This window comes from Lontra canadensis, unplaced genomic scaffold, assembly GCF_010015895.1.
Source record: "Lontra canadensis isolate GAN:19392208 unplaced genomic scaffold, GSC_riverotter_1.0 scaffold10, whole genome shotgun sequence".
Taxonomy (NCBI): Eukaryota; Metazoa; Chordata; class Mammalia; order Carnivora; family Mustelidae; genus Lontra; species Lontra canadensis.
The window spans coordinates 8,890,573-8,914,630 of record NW_022631004.1 but is presented as its reverse complement, the minus strand read 5'-3'; the positions used below and the strand labels follow the sequence as shown (position 1 = coordinate 8,914,630).

General features: G+C 37.7%; 1 protein-coding gene and 1 pseudogene across 2 annotated transcripts in view; both read left to right on the top strand.

Moving 5' to 3' along the window:
* The window catches only part of ARHGAP10 (Rho GTPase activating protein 10), a 317,186-nt gene that overhangs the window by 232,231 nt on the left and 60,897 nt on the right, over positions 1 to 24,058 (top strand). The gene's annotated exons all lie outside the window — the stretch shown is intronic.
* On the top strand, positions 1,590 to 2,792 carry LOC116866571 (annotated as a pseudogene).

The window sequence follows — 24,058 nt, the reverse complement described above, 5'->3', positions numbered from 1 at the left end:
AATACTGATCTAAGGAAGAGAAGAAAATAACTTACTAAAATTTGTCTCTATAGAATTAAGTAGTTAATGAAATGGGAGTTGAAAAAATGATTAAGGGATTTTTTTTGAAGGTGCTTGTGGAGCTAAGAAAACAGTACACACATACAGTATTTTGAAACAAATGAACAAATTAAAACATGTCAAAAGGAATAGAATAAAAAATTAAATGACACTCATTGATGAAACAGTCACGGTCAGTGGACGGAGAGAGACAGGCAAAAGAAGTCAAAGAAACAGGCGGAGGGAAAAATGACCTGTCACAGATCACCATGGCAGTACAGAATGAAATGCATGGAATAGAAATAATCTTAATGATAAAACAGATGATAACTTTTTTCTGAATCAAAGTGAGACCATAATCTATCTGATCAGAACATTCACTGAATTTCAAGAAACCTCAGTTCTGATTTTAAGTTCTTCAGAATTAACCATATAGAAACAAACTGTGATTAAGTTATTAGATTTTGAGGAAAAATAGAAAACCCATTAGGAGGATACATCTGGTTGCCTCATATTTTCCTACAGCAGCTCAGAAGACAATAAAGCAGTGTTTATAGGTTTTGAGTATCTGTTTTTGGCCACAAGGAAAAATCCCAAATTTCAAAAGGTAGAAATAACACAGACTGTTTTTTTCCTGATCTGTATAACACTCTAAATCTGGGAGTTGGAAGAAAAGAAAAAGGTCCCTGGTCACCTGGAAATTTAGAAACTTTAAAGATTCATGGATTAAAATAGAAATAAAAAAGTTGGAGAATGCCTAGAAAAATATCATGGAAACAAGAATATCAAAACCTAAAGATTTGTGCAGAAATTATGTTCTGAGGGAAATGGATAACCAAGTCAGTAAGAATGAAATAAGTTACACTTCCACCCACTTCCCCCCAAATTTGGAGAAATTAAGAAATATAAAAGATGAAATTAATTAATTAGGAAAGAAAAAAGTGTTTTTTATAAAACCTCTTGCATTTTTGGGAGAGTTGGGAACATAAAACGGATTTCCTTGGCTAAGCTAGTCAAAAACGGGTGGGAGAGAGGCTCACAAATATAAATAGAAACAAATATGGAAATAACCATAGATACACAGTGCACAAAATTTTGAAAATCAGAATAAAATTAGTGAACTGATAAAGAAATGGAAACTTTAAAAGAGCTGCCATCCCCAACAAGCACCATGCACAGGTATTTTCACAGGTGAATTTTAAACTTGGAAGCAACTGTTGAATCTGTTAATGTTTAAACTGGTCCACACCATGGTAGAGGAGAGTTTCAAATTCTTTTTATGACGCTGGTAGGGCACCAGTGCCGAAGCCAGCTGGAGATAAAGTTGTAGATCAATTTTACTTAAGCATATTGTGCAGAGACCTTAAATAATACATCAGGAAATAATAGCAATACTTTGTGTAATATTTCAGTCTAAGTTGACTTCATCTCTGAAGTATAAGAGTGGCTCAATATTATGAAATACATTAATACAGTATATCATATTATTAAGTCAAAGGAGAAAACCTTATAGCCGATGCCTAAAAGCATGTGACAGAATCTACGTAATTCCTAGGGAAGTATTCTAGTAAAACAGAAATTTGTGGATACTTCCTTAAAATGATCTAAAAATGTGTATTTTATTCCTTAGGTTAGTATTCGGTTTACTTACCGAAACACTTAGAATGTTGAAATTGTGACTTGGCTCACTGTTACTAATTAACTATTGTCCTAGAATTATTAGACAAGAAAAGCGAGGAAGCGATATGAGGTGGTTTGGAAACTGGAAGGGGGAAAGTTTGCATTATTTACGGGTGTGATTGTACACATAGATAGCCCCAGAGAGCAGATTGAAGAGCTCTTATATACACTAAAATGATTCACTGGGATGAAGGATTAAAAGTAATTACCAAAATCAGTAGCTTCCATATGTACCACAAGCCATCAGAAAATACAGTGGGAGAGCAGGCCTATTATCAATGTTATCTGAAAAGATGAATTGCCTGATGTAAGCCTAAATCAAGAAGAGATAAATCACTGGTGTGTAAGGTTAAATGAAGAGATGAAGAACACCTATTTGAAGAAAGCTAGAAAGTTCCACCGAGAATTGAGGGAAATCTCCTGGAGGAGGAAATGAGTATATGTGAGCTGGAACAGATTTTTTGTGATGGTTTGCGTGTCCAGCAAGGCTTAGAATGACCTCCTGCTTTGAAGCCATATCTCTCTGTTACAAAGGACTCGAAGGATTAAGTGTCAAGATTTTGCAAAAATGTAGAGCATATTCACTGCCATTGCGTGTCCACCATACCTCAGTGTAAGAATCAGAAATGGGTTGAGGGTTCTGCCGCAAGTTTCGAAGATGCTGCCCAAGGGAAAAAGTGGTTCTGGGAAAGGGGCGAGAGGGAATCAGCTTCTGGGAGTGACAGTTCTGACAAGAAGGCACAGGGTCCCAAAGGTGGTGGCAATGCAGTAAAGGTCAGACACATTCTGTGTGGAAAAACACGGGAAAGTCATGGAAGCCATGGGAAAGTTAAAGTCTGAAATGAGATTCAGTGAAGTGGCCACACAGTATAATGAAGATAAAGCCAGGCATGGGGGTGATTAGGGGCGGATGACCACAGGTTCCACGGTGGGACCATTTCAAGAAGCAACATTTGCCTTGCCTGTAAGTGGGCTGAATAAGCCTGTGTTTTCAGACCCTCTGGTTAAGATAAGGTTTGTATATCCTATCATTATGGTTGAAGGGAGAAAATAAAATTGTATGAAAGACTTAAGAAAAAATCAGAAAAAGCCTTCAGTGGCAGGGAAGAGGGTTAAATAAATTATGGGATGGCCATAAGGAGAAATGCTCAGCAACCCATTAACAAGAATGGACTCATAAGCACTGATACCAAGCAGAGTGGACGTGTGCTAAGGTAGCCCAGTAGTCTAGGCCCTTGGATGCCTGTGGGACCTATGGCTTGATTCTCACCAGTAGAATCTGGGGTGAGGAGCTGTTTTCCCCATGATGGTTTTGTTATAGAAGACTCCATGGGAACAGACTGGAGACAGAGGTTCTTGGTGGCCTGGAAGAAGCAGATAGCCATGTTGGGCACTGCCTTCAGAGAGGACCTTGACAAGGCAGAGAACTTGGGGCCTCCAGCCCATGTTCATCAAAAAGTCAGAACCCTCAGTCCTGACTGAAAGGAAATGAATCCTGCCAACAACCCAAATGAGTACGGAAGTCGATTTATCCCCAGTTTGGCCTCTGTAATGCTGGCTGGCAGATACTTTTGATTATGGCTTTGTGAGTCGAGAACCTGAGCAGAGGGACCCAGTTAAGATGTGCTTGGACTCCTGATTCTTGGAAACTCTGAGAGAGAGGATACCTTTCTCATACACATCACGAATCAGAAAATACAGTAGTGGTAAGTGTGTTGTTTTTAGGCTTTGAGTTTGTGGTAATTTCTTATACGGCACTAGTAAATGAACACACTGAAACTGAATGATATCTAAAACACTGGTGTGTACTCCCTTACTCTGAATTAAACTTAAAAAATCTCATCCTACTCACTGACCCTACTTTTCTTTCATACCCTCATGACTGTGGTCATCATGGCCTCTTTGGCATTGCTGGAACATGCCGGGCACATTTCTCCCTCAGGGCCTTCATGCTTATTTATTTCTAAGGTGCAGAACATTGTATGTTCCATAGTAAGCATTCAGTTAATAGTTGAATAGTTAAAAATTGAGGCTTGGAACTGTATCTCTATTAGGATCTTCTGTGTGTTAAAATACGTACCTAGAAATTATGTGTGTGTGTTTTTGTGTTTGTATGCAGGCATATGCATAAAGAACTTTTAAAATTTTCTTAGAAGAAATCAAAGAAGCTGTTGGCAATGATTATCTTTGAGGGGTGGAGGAGAGGACTCAGTATTTTTCTGGTATTGTGTGTCAGTACCCTCATCAACAGTGTTATTAAGATAGGGACATTATGGTTCATTTATAGTCTCCTTGTTTGACTTAAAGCCAACTACCACATACTTAAATTTACATTATGGAATAAACAAATACTCTTGTTCTGTATCTCACAGTGTAAAAATATCTGTCAACTTGACTCAGCTCCTGGAAGAAACTGGAAATTGCTAGAGAGATCAGACTTCAGTTTGAAGAACCTTAACCATGAGTCTGATTCTTTTTTGAGTTTGAGCTCCTTACATTCTTCCATGTCCTTCCATGAATGAAGGCCTGTCAGGGCCATCTTGTCTTTAGATGACAAAAACTCGAAGCAGTGATGAGAGAAGTATTTGTATGTATGACCTACTGAGCACCTTTACAACAGAGTGCTTACATTGTGAAGTCGCTTTGGGAATGATTATTTTGCTTGTATCCAAACTATCATCTGGTTGTACAGGGTATCAGATGAAGAAATGAAATAAATGTGTCTCTTTATGACAGATTACATAATGATGACCACAAATTCCTTTACATTCCTTCCATCAAGATAAGAGAATTTGTTTCCTTCCCTTAGATCTTGGTGACCCCTGGGTTTGAAACTCCGAGGCTTTAGAGAGGGCTGTTATGCAGCAATCAACATAAGGAATGTCCCACCATTTCACTGAATTGGTTTAGTAACTTCTGTGTCCCTATTGACTTCCAGAAGAATGTTCTTTTAGGTAGAAAAGAGAATATTTTTAAAGGTTACATATTTAAAGAGCAACACATTATCTGCCTATTTTCATACAATAATAACTCTAAAAGTGAAAATACAGTGCCGGCTCTGTAGGTGGTTAGTTAACTTCTCATCTTATTCTCCCCAAGTTAACATTAGTTTACAGCTTTTGCCAGCTTTCACCAGTTGGCTAAAATTTCCACCTACCCCCCTACCCCCCGCACTGTTCCCCAACACACAGACTTTATTATCAGTTGGACTCTTGGGTCTCGGAGCAGTGCTCAGTATTACTACTATAGTACCTGTATGGTTTTTTGTTGTTGTTGTTGTTGTTCTATTTTATTTACATATTTTTGCATAGTAGGATATAGGAAAATAAGGGTAAAATGCCTATAGGTGCTGTGGCTCTTACGAAGCTCCAAGAGGGTTAATCATTATGCTCTTCAACAAACATCTCTATATCCATGGCTGAGGAGCTGTAAGATCACTATTTCAGAAGCCAAATAAGGATAACTTTATGTTTAACGAGTGCATTTATGAAATGTTAACAGTTCCCAAGGCTTTTTCGTATATGATATCTGACATGTTCTTCCACTGCAAAGGGAAAACCAGAATAGAAGGAGTGGTAAGACGAGATTACTCCGTAACAGTCAGGGCCATCCCTGTGTCACATTAACTGTGCATCTGGGACCTAAGGAGAACTCAGAGCATGGCCAACTTGCAGCGGGAATTGAGGGAGCTCAGGTCTCAGCATGGTACAGTGTGAATTTATCACAGGGGTTGGGGAAAGGTTATCCTGTCTTGCAGAAAAGGGTAACAGGTCAGCTTGAAATGCTTGTTTCTATATTGAGGAGTCAGGCACTTGGCTCAAATAGCTTGGCAAGTGAGACTGTCTTTTGGGGAGGGGCAGATACTTTCTCATTCATGGGTTCATGGGTCAACTCTTCAAGCCCAGCCTGCATGTAGTGTTGGATCCTCTTTTGGCATGCTCCTGGTCTTACCTTTGTAGGACTTGGTAAAACTTTGGTGACATGGAACTCCTCGTCTCCCAAATTCACTGCCAAGAGTTATGTAACTTCATTAGTTCAGAATTTTTTTCCTCATATATTCTGTTGACATATTCCTTCTTAGATTCTTAACCCATTAGGCCTGGTTTTAATCTCTGGACCAAGTACAAAATGAATCCCTCTTTCACATGATAGTGTTTTTAGAATTAGGTGACTGGTAAATTGCATGACTTTGTTTTCAGTTCCCCACATTCCTAGTCACATTGTGCTGTGTTTTATAGCAAGTGATATCTGTTTGGTCTTTGTCCACCGTTCCTGGCTCCCAGTTCCCAGAATTCTTGGAATTTCCTGAGCCATAAGAGCAATGGGGACATCTTTGTTGAGTTTGGTCTCTTGTCCTCAGTCCCTGAATCACTTCAGGTGAAATGGGAGTCTTATTATTCCTGAAAAGCTTTCTCTGCCACAAGTGGGCTTATATAAATGAGGTGACTTTTGTAAACTACCTAAGCATGGGGACTCTTTGCCAGAAGAACCAACAGTGAATAGAGTATTGAAACTTTCAGCCCTAACCCCTGATTTGGGGTTTGAAGAGAGAGGGTAGAGGTTTAATCAGTCACTAGTGGCTAGTAATTTAATCAATGATGCCTATGTCATGAAGCCTTCATAATGAACCCAAAAGCAGAGCAAAGCCACAAAGCTTCCCACATGTCACAGCACCAGATCCCAGATGCCATGAGAACAAAATTCCTTTGTTTGGCACCTAACCTTAGGTATCTTTTCATCTGGTTTTTGATTTACATCCTTTCACATCCTTTGTAATAAACTGGTAATCTAGTGAGGAAACAGGTTTCCTGAATTCTGTGAACTGTGCTAGCAAATTAATTGAGCCCAAGGAGTGGATCATGTGAACCTCTGATTTATAGCCAGTCAGAAGCCCAGATTAAAACCTGGTTTTACAGTCTGGCATCTGAAGCAGGGGTTGGGGGATGCAGTCTCATGGGACTGAGCCCTTAACCTGTGGGATCTGATGCTATCTCGGTGTATACTGTCAGAATTGCATTGAGTTGCTCTAGTGTGGTGCAGTCAGTAAGGAATGCAGTTGAGATTAACATCTTCCTTGCTCTAGATGTTCTATCTGTCAATTCTGTTGGAGATGTCCTCAGCTTGCCAGTCATGATAGGTGGTGGCTTCACCCAAGCCATACTGTCCACATTGACTACTCATGGCTGTGCCTGAGGCATATGTTCTCATACTGTACTTGTGTGGCTGTTTTTATACAGGTTCAAGTACTGGCCCGACAGTTTTTTCTTTTCAACCCTGTATTTCCAGTCTGTTTGTTTCCAATCTGCTGAAACCTGCTTGGGCACATTTCTTGCTCCGGAAATTGTTCAGTATCTCTGCAGTTTTGTGTCCTCTGTCTATGAAGACAAGCGATTACTAACAAATACTGAGCTCTGAGGCATAACACTAGAAATGTTTCTCTAGATGTATAGTGGTGGATCTCAATCGCTAGGGAAATTTGGCAATGCGTGGGAACATTTTTGGTTGTTAGAACTGAGTGGGGCTGATATGGGTATCTAGTGGGTAGAGGCTAGAGATACTGCTAACCATGCATGGGGTGGTGCCTCCAATAAGGATGATCAGGATTTCAAGGACGCTGAGGTTGAGGAATCTTTGTCCGTATTAATATAGTTCTTCCAAACAGTGTCTGGTGAGCATGATAATTTTAATTGTGTTAATCAGGTTTATTAGCACCTAAGACAAGGATTCTCAAAGTGTGAATGGGGGTCCCCTGAGACCCTTTTAGGGATCTCTGAGGTCATAGCTATTTTTATGATAATTGCCTTTCCCACTCATTCTTTTACAGTTGTAAAGGGAGTTTTCCAGAGGTGATATGATATCATAATATGGAAACAGATTGAATGCAGAAGCAGATATGAGAATCCAGCTGCCTTCTCTTAAATCTGACATTGAAGAAATTTTTCAAAATGGAAAACAATGCCATTTCTCTCATTAAATTATTTTTGTTTTGGAAAATCATGTTTTTTTTCATAAAACATGTTAATATGTAATGGATGTGTTATTTTTAATCAACTAAAATGTGGTTAAATTTTTTTAAAATTTTGTTTCTTAATTCTATCATAAGAATGTCAGTGGACGTAATCCACACAAACAAACATCCATACACTTCTTTGGGATCCAAAGAACATTATGGATAGTTTTTACTAGTATGTATAAATAGTTCTTACTAGTATAAAGAGGTCCTGAGATGATGAATTTTAAGAACTTAATTATTTTTAAATTTTATTTAAATTCAATTAATTAACATATAGTGTATTATTAGTTTCAGAGGTAGAGTTATGTGATTCGTCAGTCTTATATAATAACCAGTGCTTATTACATCATGTGCCCACCTTAATGTCCATCACCCAGTTACTCCATCCCTCCACCCCCATCCTCTCTCGCAACCCAGTTTTTTTTCTACGTTTGAGAATCTCTTATGGTTTGTCTCCTCTGATTTTGTAATTTTTTTTTCTCCCTCCCTTCCCCTATGATCCTCTTGTTTTGTTTCTTAAATTGCACATATGAGTGAAATCATATGATAATTGTCTTTCTCTGGTTGACTTATCTCACTTAACGTAATACTCTCTTATTCCATCCATGTCATTGCAAATGGCAAGGTTTGATTTTTTTGATGGCTGATTAATATTGCATTGTGTGTATTTGTGTGTGTGTGTGTGTGTATGTGAGTATACCACGTCTTCCTTATCCATTCATTTGTCGATGGACATCTGGGCTCCCTACAAGTTTGGCTATTATGGACATCGTTGCTATAAGCCTTGGGGTGCAGGTGCCACTTTGGATCACTACATTTGTATCTTTGGGGTGAAACCTTGTAGTGCAATTGCTGGGTCATAGGGTAACTGTATTTTCAACTTTTGGAGGAACCTTCATACTGTTTTCCAGAGTGGCTGTACCAGCTTGCATTCTCATCAACAGTGTAAGAGGGTTCTTCTTTCTGTGCATCCTTGCCAACATCTGTTGCTTCCTGAGTGGTTAATTTTAGCCATTCTGACTAGTGGGAGGTGTACATCATTGTGGTTTTGATTTGTATTTCCCTGATGCTGAGTGATGTTGAGCACTTTTTCATGTGTCTGTTGGCCATTTGGATGTCTTCTTTGGAGAAACATCTATTCATGTCTTCTGCCCATTTCTTGGCTGGATTATTTGTTCTGTGGGTGTTAAGTTTGAGTTAAGTTCTTTATAGAACTGGGATATTTTCCCTTTATCTGATAAGACATTTGCAAGTACCTTCTCACATTCCATAGGTTGTCTTTTGGTTTTGTTCACTGTTTTCTTTGCTGTGTGAAAGCTTTTTATCTTGATGAAGTCCCAATAGTTCATTTTTGCCTTGGTTTCCTTTGCCTTTGGAGAGGTGTCTAGCAAGAAGTTGCTGTGGCTGAAGTCAAAGAGGTTGCTGTCTGCATTCTCCTCTAGGATTTTGATAGATTCCCATCTCACATTGAGTTCTTTTATCCATTTCGAGTCCATTTTTGTGTGTGGTATAAGGAAATTGCCCAGTTTCTTTCTTCTGCATGTGGCTGTCCAATTTTTCCTGACACCATTTGTTGAAGAGACTTTTTTCCATTGGATATTCTTTCCCGCTTTGTCAAAGATTAGTTAACCATAGAGTTGAGGGTCCATTTCTGGGTTCTCTCTTCTGTTCCATTGATCTATGTGTCTATTTTTGTGCCAGTAGCATATTCTCTTGGTGATTATAGCTTTGTAATAGAACTTGAAGCCCTGCATTGCGATGCCACCAGCTTTCTCAGCATTCCTTTGGCTATTTGGAGTTGTTTCTGGTTCCATACAAATTTTAGGATTATTTGTTCCAGCTCTGAAAAAAAGTTGATGGTATTTTGATAGGATTGCATTGAATGTGTAGATTGCTCTAGGTAGCATAGACATTTTAACAATATTTGTTCTTCCAATCCATGAGCATGGAATGTTTTTTCCATTTCTTTGTGTTTTCCTTAATTTCTCTCATGAGTGTTCCTTAGTTTTCTGTGTATAGAAACTTTGCTTCTTTAATTAGGTTTGTTCCTAGTTATCTTATGGTTTTGGATGCAATTGTACATGGGATTAACTTCTTAATTTCTCCTCCTTCTGTCTCATTCATGATGTATAGAAATATAGCTGATTTCTGTGCACTGATTTTATATCCTGCTACTTTACTGAATTTCTATATGAGTCCTAGCAATTTTGGTGTAGGTCTTTTGGGTTTCCCATGTAGAGTACCATGTCATCTGTAAAGAGTGAAAGTTTTATTTCTTTGCTGATTCAGATGCCTTTTATTTCTTTTTCTTGTCTGATTGCTGAGGCTAGGACTTCTAGTTCTATGAATAGCAGTGGTGATAGTAGACATCCCTGTCATATTCCTGACCTCAGGGGAAATTTCTCATTTTTTCCCCATTGAGAACGATATTCATGGTGGGCTTTTCATAGATGGCTTTTATGATATGAGGCATGTCACTCTATCCTACACTGGGAAGAGTTTTAATCAAGCAAGGATGCTGTAGTTTGTCAAATATTTTTTCTACATCTATTGAGAAGGTAATATGGTTCTTGTCCTTTCTTTTATTAATGAAAAGGAGCATGTTGATTGATTTGCATATGTTGAACCAACCTTGCAGCCCAGGAATAAATATCACTTGGTCATGGTGAGTAATCCTTTTAATGTACTGTTGGATCCTTTAATGTACTGTTGGCTGGTATCTTGGTGAGAATTTTGCATCCATGTTCATCAGGAATATTGGTCTGTAATTCTCTTTTTTGGTGGGGTCTTTTCTGGTTTTGGGATCAAAGTAATGCTGGCCTCAGAAGCAGTTTGGAAAATTTCCCTCCATTTGTAGTTTTTGAAACAGCTTCAGAAATAGGTATTAATTCTTAACTGTTTGGTAGAATTCACCTGGGAAGCCATCTAGCCCTGGACTCTTGTTTGTTGAGAATTCTTTTTTTTTTTTTTTAATTTATTTATTGTTGAGAAATTTTTGGTTACTGCTTCAATTTCCTTGCTAGTTTTGTGTTTGTGCAGGTTTTCTATTTCTTCCTGTTTCAGTTTTGGTAGTTTATACATTTCTTGGAATGCATCCATTTCTTCCAGACTGTCCAGTTTGTTGGCATATGGTTGCTCCTAATCTGTTATTATATATGTATTTGTATTTCTTTGGTGTTGGTTGTGATTTCTCCTCTTTCATTAATGATTTTGCTTGTTGGGGTCCTTTCTCTTCTCTTTTTGATAAGTCTGGCCAAGGGTTAATCAACCTTACTAATTCATTCAAAGAACCACCTCCTAGTTTTGTTGTTCTGCTCTGTTATTTTTGTTTCTATTTCATTGATTTCTGCTCTGATCTTTATTAATTCTCTTCTCCTGCTGGGTTTAGGCTTTATTTGCTTCTTTCTCCAGGTCCTTTAGGTATAGGGTTAGGTTGTGTATTTGAGACCTTTCTTGTTTCTTGAGAAAGGCTTCTATTGCTATATATTTTCCTCGTAGGGCCGTTTTGGGCTGCATCCCAAAGGTTTTGAACAGATGTGTTTTTATTTTCATTTGTTTCCATGAATTTTTAAAAATTCTTCTTTAATTTCCTGGTTGACCCATTAATTCTTTAGTAGGATGTTTTTTAACCTCCATGTATTTGAGTTCTTTCCAACTTTCCTCTTGGGATTGAGTTCCAGTTTTAAAGCACTGTGGTCTGAAAATATGCAGGAAATGATCCCAATCTTTTGGTACTGGTTGAGACCGTATTTATGATCCAGTTTGTGATCTATTCTGGAGAATGTTCCATGTGCAGTCATGAAGAGTGTGTGTTCAGTTGCTTTAGGATGGAATGCCATGGATATATCTGTGAAGTCCATCTGGGCCAGTGTATCATTCAAAGCCCTTGTTCCTTTTGATCTTCTGCTTAGATGATCTGTCCATTGCAGTGAGTGGGATGTTACAGTCCCCTATGATTATTGTATTATTATCACGTGTTTCTTTAATTTTGTTATTCATTGTTTTATATATTTGGCTGCTTCCATTATAGCGTCCTTCCTTATCTCTTACTACAGTCTTTGGTTTAAAATCTAATTTTTCTGATATATAAAGCTGCTACCTCAGCTTTCTTTTGATGTCCATTAGCATGATACATTGTTTTCTACCCCCTCACTTTCAATCTTTAAGTGTCTTTGGGTCTAAAATGAGTCTCTTGCAGAAAGTATATCAATGGGTCTTGCTTTTTTTATCCACTCTGATATCCCATGTCTTTTGATTGGGCATTTAGTTCATTTACATTCAGAGTAACTATTGAAAGAGGACTTTAGTGCTATTGTATTACATATAAAGTCACTGTTTCTGTATATTGTCTCTGTTCCTTTCTGGTCTGTGTTACTTTGAGGCTCTGTTTCCACTTAAAGGATTTTAATATTTCTTACAGGATTGGTTTAGTGGTCACAAATTATTTTAGTGTCTGTTTGTCCTGGAAGCTTTTTATTTCTCTTCTATTTTGAATGACAGCCTGGCTGGGTAAAGTATTCTTGGCTGCATATTTTTCTCATTTAGCACCCTAAATATATCTTGCCATTCCTTTCTGGCCTGCCAAGTCTGCTGAGGATAGGTCTTCTGCCAGCCTAATGATTCTACCTTTGTAGGTTATGTTACCTCTTGTCCCAAGCTGCTGTGAGGATTTTCTGTCTCTGAGATTTGCAAGTTTCACTATTATATGTTTGAGTGTTGACTTACTGATATTGAAGGGGGTTCTCAGTGCCTCCTGGACTTGAATGCTTGTTTTCTTTCCCAGATTAGGGAAGTTCTCTGCTATAATTTGGTCCAGTGTACCTTCTGCCCTCTCTGTTTCTCTCTTTTCTCTTCTGGGATCTCAATTATTCTAATATTATTTCACTTTGTGGTATCACGTATCTCTAGAATTCTCCCATTGTGATCCAGTTAGTGTCTCTTTGTTCTCAGCTTGTTCTGCATCATTTTATCTTCTGTATTCCTAATTGTCTCTTCTATCTCATTTACCCTAGCAGTTAGAGCCTCCATTTTTTATTGCATCTCATTAATAGCTTTTTGATTTCAAATTTGTTGAATTTTAGTTCTTTTATTTCTCCAGAAAGGGATTCTCTAGTGTCTTCTTTTTTCAAGCCCAGATATTATCTTTATAATTGTTATTCTGAATTCTAGTTCCATCATCTTAATTATATCTATACTGATTAGGTCCCTGTTAGTATTGCCTCTTTTTCTCTTTTTTGAGGAGAGTTTTTCCATCTTGTCATTCTTGCAGAAAGTGGTTGCTTTTGTATCTGGAGAATTGTGGCAATTCTTCTTTTAGGTCTGTGGTTTAGTTCAGTGGTGTTCAAAATGATTCGATAGCTATCTAGCTGATTTCATGGCACTAGACAGAATTAAGGCCTCCTCCTCCTCCGCCATCCTGGACTCTCTCCACTGAATTTTAGGAACTTCTGACTAGGCTACATTTTTTCATTTTATATGTGAAGATATCATATCATGAGGCCTTATTAGAATCTAGATGTATATATAGAGTGTTGATATTTCCCAGTCTGAAAGGAAATTGAGTGCAGGTTCCTAGTAACCTGTGGTAGTTTCTGGTTATCCTTTTCTGCTCTTCCAAGTGATCACCATTCCTTTAGTAATAAATCTGAGCTCAGTTTGGGATCCCCATTTGTTGGAAGGATTTGCTCTGCTTCAATTCCTTTCCTTTATTCATGGGTACCTTTTGTTTTTGTTATTGTTGTCTCAGAGTTAGGATTAAATTTTTGAAAATGTCTTTGGCCTTTGAGGAGGCTTTCCTTTCAACTTTCCTTGCAGGACCTCAAACGATGGAAGCGTACATTACTTTACCGAGACCATTTTGATGTCTACTTTTGTGAAACCTAAGTCTGGTATCCAGATAAGGAACAGTGCTATTCCTTGGAGAGAATATGTGTTTTACCCTCTGATCTTCTTTAACTTTTGAGATTACATTTCATATAGTTAACCAATTCAAAATATCATTGATATCTGTCATATGGATATGTATTTTGGGTATGTTTACCTTTGCTCCTTTATTCTGCCGTGAAAGTAGTGGGGGAAAAAAAAAAGACCTGCCCAGATGAAGTGTGTGAAGGATGTAGTAGTTGCAGGGTGCATTGGCTTATGGGAAGAGCATGGTGTTTGAGATGCTAGACATCATCTGGTCTGGTGCAACCCTTTCAGCTGGATCAGGAAACCTAGATAGGCTATTACTTTCCCAAGGTCATAGTATATTTAAAAGCAAGGAATATTATTACTTTATGACCTTTCAGCACTTTACTAGTAATATGATTGTGCATAAGTTATTTGATCTCTTCAGGCATCTGTTTCCTCATCTGCATCATTGAAATCAAAATAGCAACCCTTTGTAGGGTTGTTGATATTAATTTACGTAATACCCTTTCTGTTGAAAAATTTCAGACCACAAAAAGGTTGCAACATAGTTCAATAAACATTTGTATAACTATAGAAGTTATTACATTATTATTGTTATTGTTGTTGAACCATTTGAGTTGAAGTTCCATTTCTTCATGACCCCCTTCATTTCTAATTACTGTGGCATGTGTCTTCCAAAACCAAGGACAAATTCAGGAAGTTTGACACTGAAACAATGTTGTTATTTAGTGTATTGCAATACTAAGTGTGACCCACAGTCTTAATACATTGAGGCTAACCGGGAATTTGTTGGAATTGAGAAGTTCGGGCCCCATTCCAGGCCTGCTGAATCAGAATCTGCATTTTTTTTAAAATTTTATTTATTTATTTGACAGAGATCACAAGTAGGCAGAGCGGCAGGCAGAGAGAGAGGTAGAGGCAGGCTCCCTGCCAAGCAGAGAGGCCGACGCGGGGCCCGATCCCAGGACTTTGGGATCATGACCTGAGCTGAAGGCAGAGGCTTAACCCACTGAGCCCAGGAGCCCCCAGAAACTGCATTTTAACAAGACCCCTGATCTGTATGTGTATGAATATTTGAGAAGCACTGTTCTGAGTAGTCCATATTTATACTTCATTAGTTTTTACCTGATACTTTTTGTTTTTAATTTAAGTAATCTGGGGCTTGAACACATGACCCTGAGATCAAGAGTTGCATGCTTCATTGATAGGTTTTATAGAAAAATTTACCCACATGCAGGATCCAGTCCAGTATAATGAATTGTGTTTTAATCATTGATATATCGCTTCAGTTTTCTTTAATTTAGAATAGTTTCTCAGTCTGTCTTTCATGATACTGATACTTTTGAAGAGTATAGACAAGGTGTTGTTTTTAATTTTTTAATTTAAAAATTTTAATTCTAATATAGTTAACATACAGTGTTATATTAGTTTCAGGTATACAATATAATGATTTAACAAACCTGTACATTACTCAGTGCTCATCAAGGCAAGTGTACTCTTTAATCCCCATCATCTGTTTTTACCCATCCCCCCCCACCTGCCCTCTGGCAACCCCCAGTTTGCTCTCTATAGTTAATAATCTGTTTTTTGGTTTGTCTCTATTTTTTTTTGTTGTTGTTGTTGTTCATTTGTTTGGTTTCCTAAATTCTGCATATGAGTGAAATCATACAGTATTTGTCTTTTTCTGACTTCTTTCACTTAGCATTATACTCTCTAGATCCATCTGTTCTTTTTTATGGCTGAATAATATTCCATTTTGCATATATAAATTACCTCTCACCCATTCATCTGTCAATGGACACTGGGGTGGCTTCCATAATTTGGCTATTCTAAAGCTGCAATAAAGCTAGATGAGCACATATATGTATTTTTAAAAAAATTTTTATTTCTAAATGTTTATTTATTTATCTATTTATTTATTTATTTGAGAGAGAGAGTGAGGATGAGTGGGGGGCAGAGAGAGAGGGAGAAGCAGACGCCTCACTGAGTATGGAACACATGCGGGGCTAGGTCCCAGGACCCTGAGATCATGACCTCAGTTGAAGGCAGATACTTAACTGAGTCACCCAGGACCCCAGGGGAGCATATATTTCTTCAAAATAGTATTTTTGTGTTCTTTGGGTAAATACCCAGTAATGGAATTATTGGCTCATATGGTAGCTCTATTTTTAATCTTTTGATGAACCTCCTTACTTGTTTTCCACGGTGACTGCACCAGTTTGAATTCCCACCAGCAGTGCACTGAGGTTTCTTTTTCTCCACATCCTTGTTAACACTTGCTGTATTTTGTGTTTTTTTGATTTTAGCTATTCTGAGAGGTGTGAGGTTCTATCTCATTGCAATTTTGATTAGTATTGCCCTGGTAATTAGTGATGCTGAGCATCATTTCATTTACTTGTTGGCCATATGGATGTCTTCTTTGGAGAAATGTCTGTTCATGTTTTCTGCCCATTTTTATTTGGAATATTTTCGTGTTTGTGTGTTTCAAGTTATATATGTTCCTTATGTATTGTGGATACTAACCCTTTATCATATATGTCATTTGCAAATATCTTCCCATTTGGCAGATTATCTTTTAATTTTGTTGATTATTTCCTTTGCTGTGCAGAAGCTTTTCATTTTGATATAATCCCAATAATAAATATTTGCTTTTGTTTCCCTTGCCTCAGGATACATTTTTAGATGTATCTATTTTAGCCATTGCTATGGTTCACATTAGAGAAATTAGTGCCTGTGCTCTCTTCTAGGACTTCTTTGTTTTCACATCTCACATTTAGATATTCAATTTATTTTGAGTTGATTTTTGTGTATGGTGTAAGAAAGTGGTCCAGTTTCACTCTTTTGCATGTGATTATGCAGTTTTCCCAACACTCTTTATTGAGGAGGTGGTCTTTTTCCCATTGCATATTCTTGTTTTCTTTGTCATACATTAACTGATCATATAAATGTGGTTTTGTTTCAGGGTTCTATCTGTTCCATTGATCTATGTGCCTAGTTTTGTGCCAGTACAATAATGTTTTGATTACTAAAGTTTGTAGTATATCTTGATATCTGGGATTGCTATACTTCCAGTTTTGTTCTTCTTTTTCAAAATTGCTTTGGCTATTTGCAGTCTTTTTTGGTTCCATACAAATTTTAAGATTATTTTAGTTCTGTGAAAAACGCGCTTGGTATTTTAATACAGATTGTATTAAATGTGTAGTTTGCTTTTGGTAGTATAGACATTTTAACAATATTTGTCCTTTCTGTCCATAACCATGGATTTTTTTCCATTTGTGTCGTCTTCAATTTCTTTTCATTGGTATTTTGAAGTTTTTGGAGTATAAGTCTTTCTACCTCCTTGGTTGAGTTTATTCCTAGGCATTTTGTTATTTTTGGTGTAATTATAAGTGGGATTTTTTTTCTTAATTTCTCTTTTTGCTGCTTCATTATTAGTGTATAGAAATGCAGTGAATTTCTATATATTGATTTTGTATCCTGTGAATATACTGAATTCATTTATCAGTTGTAGTAGTTTTTTGGTGGAATCTCTCGGGTTTTTTACATATAGTATCACATCATCTGCAAATACTGAAAACATTACTTCTTCCTTATAAATTTTGTTGCCTTTTATTTCTTTTTCTTCTCTGATTGTTATGGCTAGGACTTCCAGTGTTGTGTGTAATAAAACTGATAAGGGTGGATATCCTTGTCATATTCCTGATTTTAGGGGGAAAGCTCTTAGTTTTTCACCACTGTGAGTGATGTTAGCTGTGAGTTTTTCACATATGGCCTTTATTATACTGAGGTATGTTCCCTCTAAGCCTACTTTTTTGAGGGTTTTTTTTTTTTTTTTCCCATGGAGGGATATTGTACTTGTCAATGTTTTCTCTGCATCTATGGAAATGATAATTTGGTTTTTATCCTTTCTCTGTTGATGTGATATATTTTTAAGTGTATTGTTGGATTGGTTTACTCTATTTTGTTAAGGATTTTTGCATCTATGTTCACCAGAGATACTGGCCTGTACTTCTGTTTTTTTGGTAGTTTTTTTCTTTGTTTGTTTTTTAATCTGCTTTTGGTATCATGGTAATGCTGGCTTCAGAAAGAATTTGGAAGCTTGCCTTCCTCTTCTATTTTTTGAAATAGTTTGAGAATAGTAACTGGTTCTGGACTTTTGTTTGTTGGAAGTTTTTTGATTACTGATTTCGTTCATTGCTAGTAACCAGTCTGTTCAAATTTTCTTCTTCTTCCTCATTTAGTTTTGGCACATTATATGTTTCTAGGAATTTATCCACTTCTTTTAGGTTTTCCAATTTGTTGGCATATAATTTTTCATAATATTCTTTTATAATCCTTTGTATTTCTGTGGTATCAGTCATTATTTCTCCTCTCTCATTTCTGATTTTGTTTATTGACCACTTCCCCCACCCCCGGAATCTGGCTAAGGTTTATCAGTTTTGTTGATCTTTTCAAATGATCAGCTCCTTGTTTCATTGATTTGTTCTTTTTTTGTTTGTTTCTGTTTTGTTTTTCTCTAGTATATATTACTTCCTTCCTACTGCTGGTTTGAGGTTTGTTATTCTTTTTCTAGCTTCTTTAGGTATAACATTAGGTTGCTTATTTGTAATTTTTCTTGCTCCTTGAGGTAGGCCTGTATTGTTATTAACTTCCCTGTTAGAGTGGTTTTTGCTGCATCCCAAAGATTTTGGACTGCTGTTTTCATTTTCGTTTATCTCCATGTATTTTTTTATTTCCTCTTTGATTTCTTGATTGACATATTCATTGTTTAGTATCCTGTTATTTAACCTACGTGTATTTGCTTTTTTCCAGATTTTTTCTTGTGGTTGATTTCTAGTTCCATGACATTTTGGTCAGAAAATATATACATAGTCTGACTTCAGTCTTTATGAATTTGCTGATAACTTGTTTTGTGCCCTAATACGTAATTTATTCTGTAGAATGTTCCATGTGCACTTGAAAAGAATTTGTATTTTGCTGTTTTAGGACTGAGTGTTCTGAATATATCTGTTAGACCCATGTGGTCTAGTGCGTCATTCAAAGCTACTGTTTTCTCGTTGGTTTTCTATCTTGATGATCTATCTATTCATTGATGTAATTGGGTGTTAAAGTCCCCTACTACTATTGAATTACTATGGATTATTTCCTTTATGTTTATTATTGGGTGCTTTATGTATTTGGTTGATTCTATTGTTATATCTTGTTGGATTATTCTCTTTATGATTATGTTATATCCTTTTTTTGTCTCTTATATTTCTTTTTAAAGTCTACTTTGTCTGATATAAGAATTGCTACCCTAGCTTTCTTTTCACTGCTGTTTGCATGACAACTGCTTTTCCATGTCTCCACTTTCAACCAGCATGTGTCTTTAGGTCTGAAATGTGTCTGTTGTATGCAGTATATAGATGGGTCTTGCTTTTTTACTCATTCTATCACTCTGTGTTTTTTGATTGTAGCATTTAGTCCATTTACATTAAAGGTAACTACTGATAAGTATTTACTTACTGCCATTTTGTTACTTGTTTTATGGTTGTTTTTGTACTTTTCTGTTCTCTTGCTCTCTTCTCTCATGGCTTGTTGGTTTTCTTTAGTGATATACTTGGATTCCTTTGTTTTTATTTTTTTGCATCTCATTGGCTTTTGATGTGTGGTTACCATTAGGTTTGTGTATAACATCTTGTGCATTTAGCAGTCTATATTAAGTTTAAGGTCACTTACGTTTGAACCCATTCTTTATTTTTCTTCCCCACCACGTTTTGGTATGTGGTGACATACTTTACATTTTCTAATTTCAACATTTATATTCACTAATTTTTATTTTTCTTCTAAAAATTCACCCATTTATTTGAAAGAGAGAGAAAGAACAAGAGAACATATGTGGGGGGGAGGGGAAGAAGGAGAGGGAGAGAGAGAGAGAAACAGACTTGCTGCTGAGTATGGAGCCCAATGGGGCTCAGTCCCACAACCCTGAGATTATGACCTGAGCCAAAATTAATAGTTGGATCCTCAACTATCCCCAGCCTTGACTTATTTTTAAAAATATAATTTTACTGCTTTTGTGCATCCTACTTTTCTTACTATTACTTATGGTGTTTCCTTTTCATTCAAAGAGTCCCCTTTAATGTTTCTTGTATGGCCTGGTTTAGTGGTCATAAATTCCTTTAACTTCTGTTTGTTTGGGAAAATCTCTCCTTCTATTCTGAATGGTAGCCTAGCTGGATATCTAGCTGGATAGAATATTCTCAGTTGCAGGTTTTTTTCCTTTTAGCACTTTGAATATGTTATGCAACTATTTTCTGACATGCATAATTTCTGCTGAAAAATCAGTTGATCCTTGGATTGAGTTTCCTGCATATTTTGCTGTTTTCCTTTTCCTTGCTGCTTTTAAAATTCTTTATCTGTATTTTTTGCCATTTTAATTACTGCGTGTCTTGGTGTAGACCTCCTTGGGTTGATTTTGTTGGGGGCTTTCTGTGCCTCCTGGATCTAGATTTCTGTTTCCTTCCCCAGATTTGGGAAGTTTTCAACTTTTATTTCTTCAAGAAATTTTCTGGCCCTGTTTCTCTTTCTTTTCTATCTGGAATCTCAACTGTATGAATGCTATTCCCTTTATGGTATTGCTGAGTTCCCTTGTCTGTTTTCATTTTTATTATTTTTTCTCTCTCTTGTTCAACTGGATTGCCCTGTCTCCCAGGTCACTAATCCATTCTTCTACTGTCTCTAGTCTACTATTTATTCTCTCTAGTACATTTTTAATTTCAGCTATTGAGTTTTTCATCTCCGATTGGTTCTTTTATGTTTTTTTTTTAATCTCTTTGTTGAGGATTTCACTGATATCCTTTACTCTTTTCTCAAGTCCAGTGAGTATCTTTATTAGCATTATTTTAAATTCTCTATCAGGTATATTATCTCCATTTTGCTTCAGTCTTCTGCTTTGATTTTCCTTTTCTTTCATTTGGGACATACTCCTTTGTCTCCTCATTCAGTCTAACTCTCTTTGTTAGTTTCTATGTGTTGGGCAAGTTAGCTTTAAAGTAATGGTTTATGAATGAGAGGTCTTATAGTGTCCTGTAGTGCAGTGTGTTCTGTTCACCAGGACATGGCACTTCATGGGAATCTCCAATGTGTATCAATTGCATGCTGCTGTTATGGCTCATCTGGCTTTGCTCAATCCAGTCATGTGCCATGGCTTTCTTTGCCTGTTGTGGGCAGGGTTTGGTCCCTGGGTTGTTAGTGGGCCAGTCTGGAGCTGCCTTGGGCTTGAGTTGAGTCAGACTATGCATTTGCCAGAGGAACAGTAGCACTGAACTACAGGGTGCTTTCCCTGAGTTGTCCCCTGTGAAGCTTTTTTTTGGTGGATCTGTTCTGCAGTCAGACTTAATGTCTGCAGTTAGAATGACATATCTAATTATCTTCCCCTCTCTCTCTGGGACAGGAGTCACTTTTCAGTCGTGTTGGCCACTGTTAGGGCTGCTAGCATAGTGCCAAGCTTTTGGCACCACTTTGGATGGGCTGTGGCCAAGAGTTTATTGGAGGAGACAAGGTGCATGGTGACAGCAAGGTCCACAGCAGTGCTCTATGGGAGAGGACCTGCAACAGCTTGGAGGCTCCTGCTGAGGCTAGCTGGGTTATGGGGGAGCATGTCCATTGAACTGTGATGGGGGCAGGGTACTTTTAGCAAGCTAGGTAGAGAATGCTGGCACTGTGCAGATGTCTATATATTTAGGCTGGGAAGCAGGGTAGGTAAGTTGGTGCCACTAGCTCTTTTTTTCTTGGAGAAGTCTCCCAGAGATCCATGTCCCCTCTGGCCTGTGCTCTGAGATTAATAAATAAATCTCCTTCCCGTATACTACAGGTGTTTTTCTTTTTCTTTTTTTTTTTTTTTTAAGATTTTATTTATTTATTTGACAGACAGAGATCACAAGTAGGCAGAGAGGCAGGCAGAGAGAGAGAGGAAGGGAAGCAGGCTCCCTGCTGAGCAGAGAGCCCAATGTGGGGCTCGATCCCAGGACTCTGAGACCATGACCTGAACTGAAGGCAAAGGCTTAACCCACTGAGCCACCCAGGTGCCCCTCCAGGTGTTTTTCAAACTGCTCTTTCTATGCTGTATCTCAGCAGGGTTGTTTGTTGTACTGTCTGTTTAATGGTGGTAACTCAGTTTCCTCTTACCCTTTAGCTCCCAAAGCTGAGCCCACTGATTCTTCAAGTGCTAAGCCCCATCAGTTGTAAGAAGTTATGAAACCAGGCCCCTTCAAAGCCAAATGTTATGGGAATTCCTCTTCCCAGTGTGTGTTCCCCATGTCTGAGGTATCTGGTGTGGGGTCTGGTCTCTTCCATGCCCACTGTGTCCCTTCATCCTGCAGATAGTCCAGCAGGTCCATTTGGCTCCTGATGGTGTCTTTGCCCTTCCTACCCTCTTTGATGTGGTCCTTCCTACCCTCTTTGGTGTGGCATCTTTTCTACATTTAGCTGTAGAGAGTCTGCTCTGCCGGTCTTTGGGTCATTTTCTGGGTTATTTGCACTGATGTGGGTGCTATTGAGTTGTAACCATGAGACAAAGTGAACTTAGGATCCTACTACTCCACCATGTTTCCGGAAAGTCTAGACCAGTTCTTTTATAAAACAATCTTTATTTTGAATCTTTCTTCATGTTTAGGTTCAGGTTGTATATTTTTGGGAGGTAAATGATGTTTATCTCCCAAATAATATTCTAGGCAAATAAGCTGGGATGTTGGAATGGTTGGGACTGGAATCATCTGGAGGCCTCCATGCTCACATCTGCTGCCTAGGCTGGGGTGATTCAGAGGCAAGGCTCCTCTGGGACAATGGAACAGAGCCTCCTACACAAGCTTGTGTTTCCTCACAGAGCATGGCAGCCTAAGAGAGTATTCTAGCCACCAAGACAGAGACTGTAGTGCCTTTTATAATCTAGCATCCATAGTTCTATACCATCACTAATGCATATGCTGTTGGTTGGCATGGTTAGGAGCTGCCCAGATTCAAGGGGAAGGGATATAGATGCCACACTCTCTCTCTCTTTTTAAAATCTTTTTATTTTTTACTTTGTTATTTTTTTTTATTAACATATAATGTATTATTTGTTTCAGGGATACAGTTCTGTGAATCATCAGTCTTATACAGTTCACAGCACTGACCATAGCACATACCCTCCCCAGTGTCCATCACTCAGCCACCCTATCCCTACCCACCCCCGCCCAATCAATCCTCAGTTTGTTTCCTGAGATTAAGAGTCTCTTGTGATTTGTCTCCCTCTCCAGTCCCATCTTGTTTCATTTTTCGCTCCCTTCCCCCCACAAGCCCCCACCCCACCTCTCAAATTCCTCATATCAGAGAGATCATATGATAATTATCTTTCCCTGATTGACTTATTTCACTTAGCATAGTACCCTCTAGTTCAATCCATGTCATTACAAATGGCAAGATTTCTTTTCTTTTCTTTTCTTTTCTTTTTTGGTGGTGGATAGATGCCACTCTTGATGGAAGAGTGTCAGTGAATTTGTGATTGTGTTTTAAGAATGTCAGAGGTGATGACTGCCAGATTTTTTAATTGTAAAAACAGGTTTTTCCCCATTTTTATAATTAAGTTATAGCCTCAAACTATTTTTTTAAATATTTTATTTGAGAGAAAGAGAGAGAGAGAACATGAGTGGGAGAGGGAGAAGTAGACTCCCTACTGAGCAGGGAGCTCAAAACAGGGCTGATCCTAGGACCCTGGGATCATGACCTGAGCCAAAGGGAGGTGCTTAACCGACTGAGCCACCAACCAGGTGCCCTACCAGTAGCCTGAGACTATATAAGAATCCTATTCCATGGTAGACTTTTATCCATTAGTGATAGCATTCATCGATGGCTCCCTAACATTTATGATTTGGGACTTAAATTACATAAAGATCTTAAATATGCTCATCCCCCAGTAAATAAACATATAATGATGACAATGTTGGATTTTTGAATAATTTCTATGACAAAGATGAGCATGCGTGACCCAATTTGACGGGTACTAAACAATTTATACAGATGTAAGTAACAAGCACTTAAATTATTAGAGTGTCAACAGATATACAGATGAAGAGGTTCTGCTCTCTGTGTGATTCTGTGGTCGTTTTATCCTGACTGTTGTTTCCTTCCAATTAAAGGAATGCACTTAAGGCATAGCACCATTCATCATGATTGGAAACATTTGTTTCAAAGCTGGTTCTAGGAGAAGTGAAATCAGTTGAGGGAGATCTTTCCTTTTACACTTCAAACACAAGCTGTTATAACTGAGAGTTAGCATGTTCCAAACTGAGGTATAATGCAGGAATGTAAGCATTAACCTTTTTAGCTTCACCTTTGAAGGTGCTGGAACTAGGTAAAGATTATGCTTTCATCATATTTAAGTCATACTAAAAT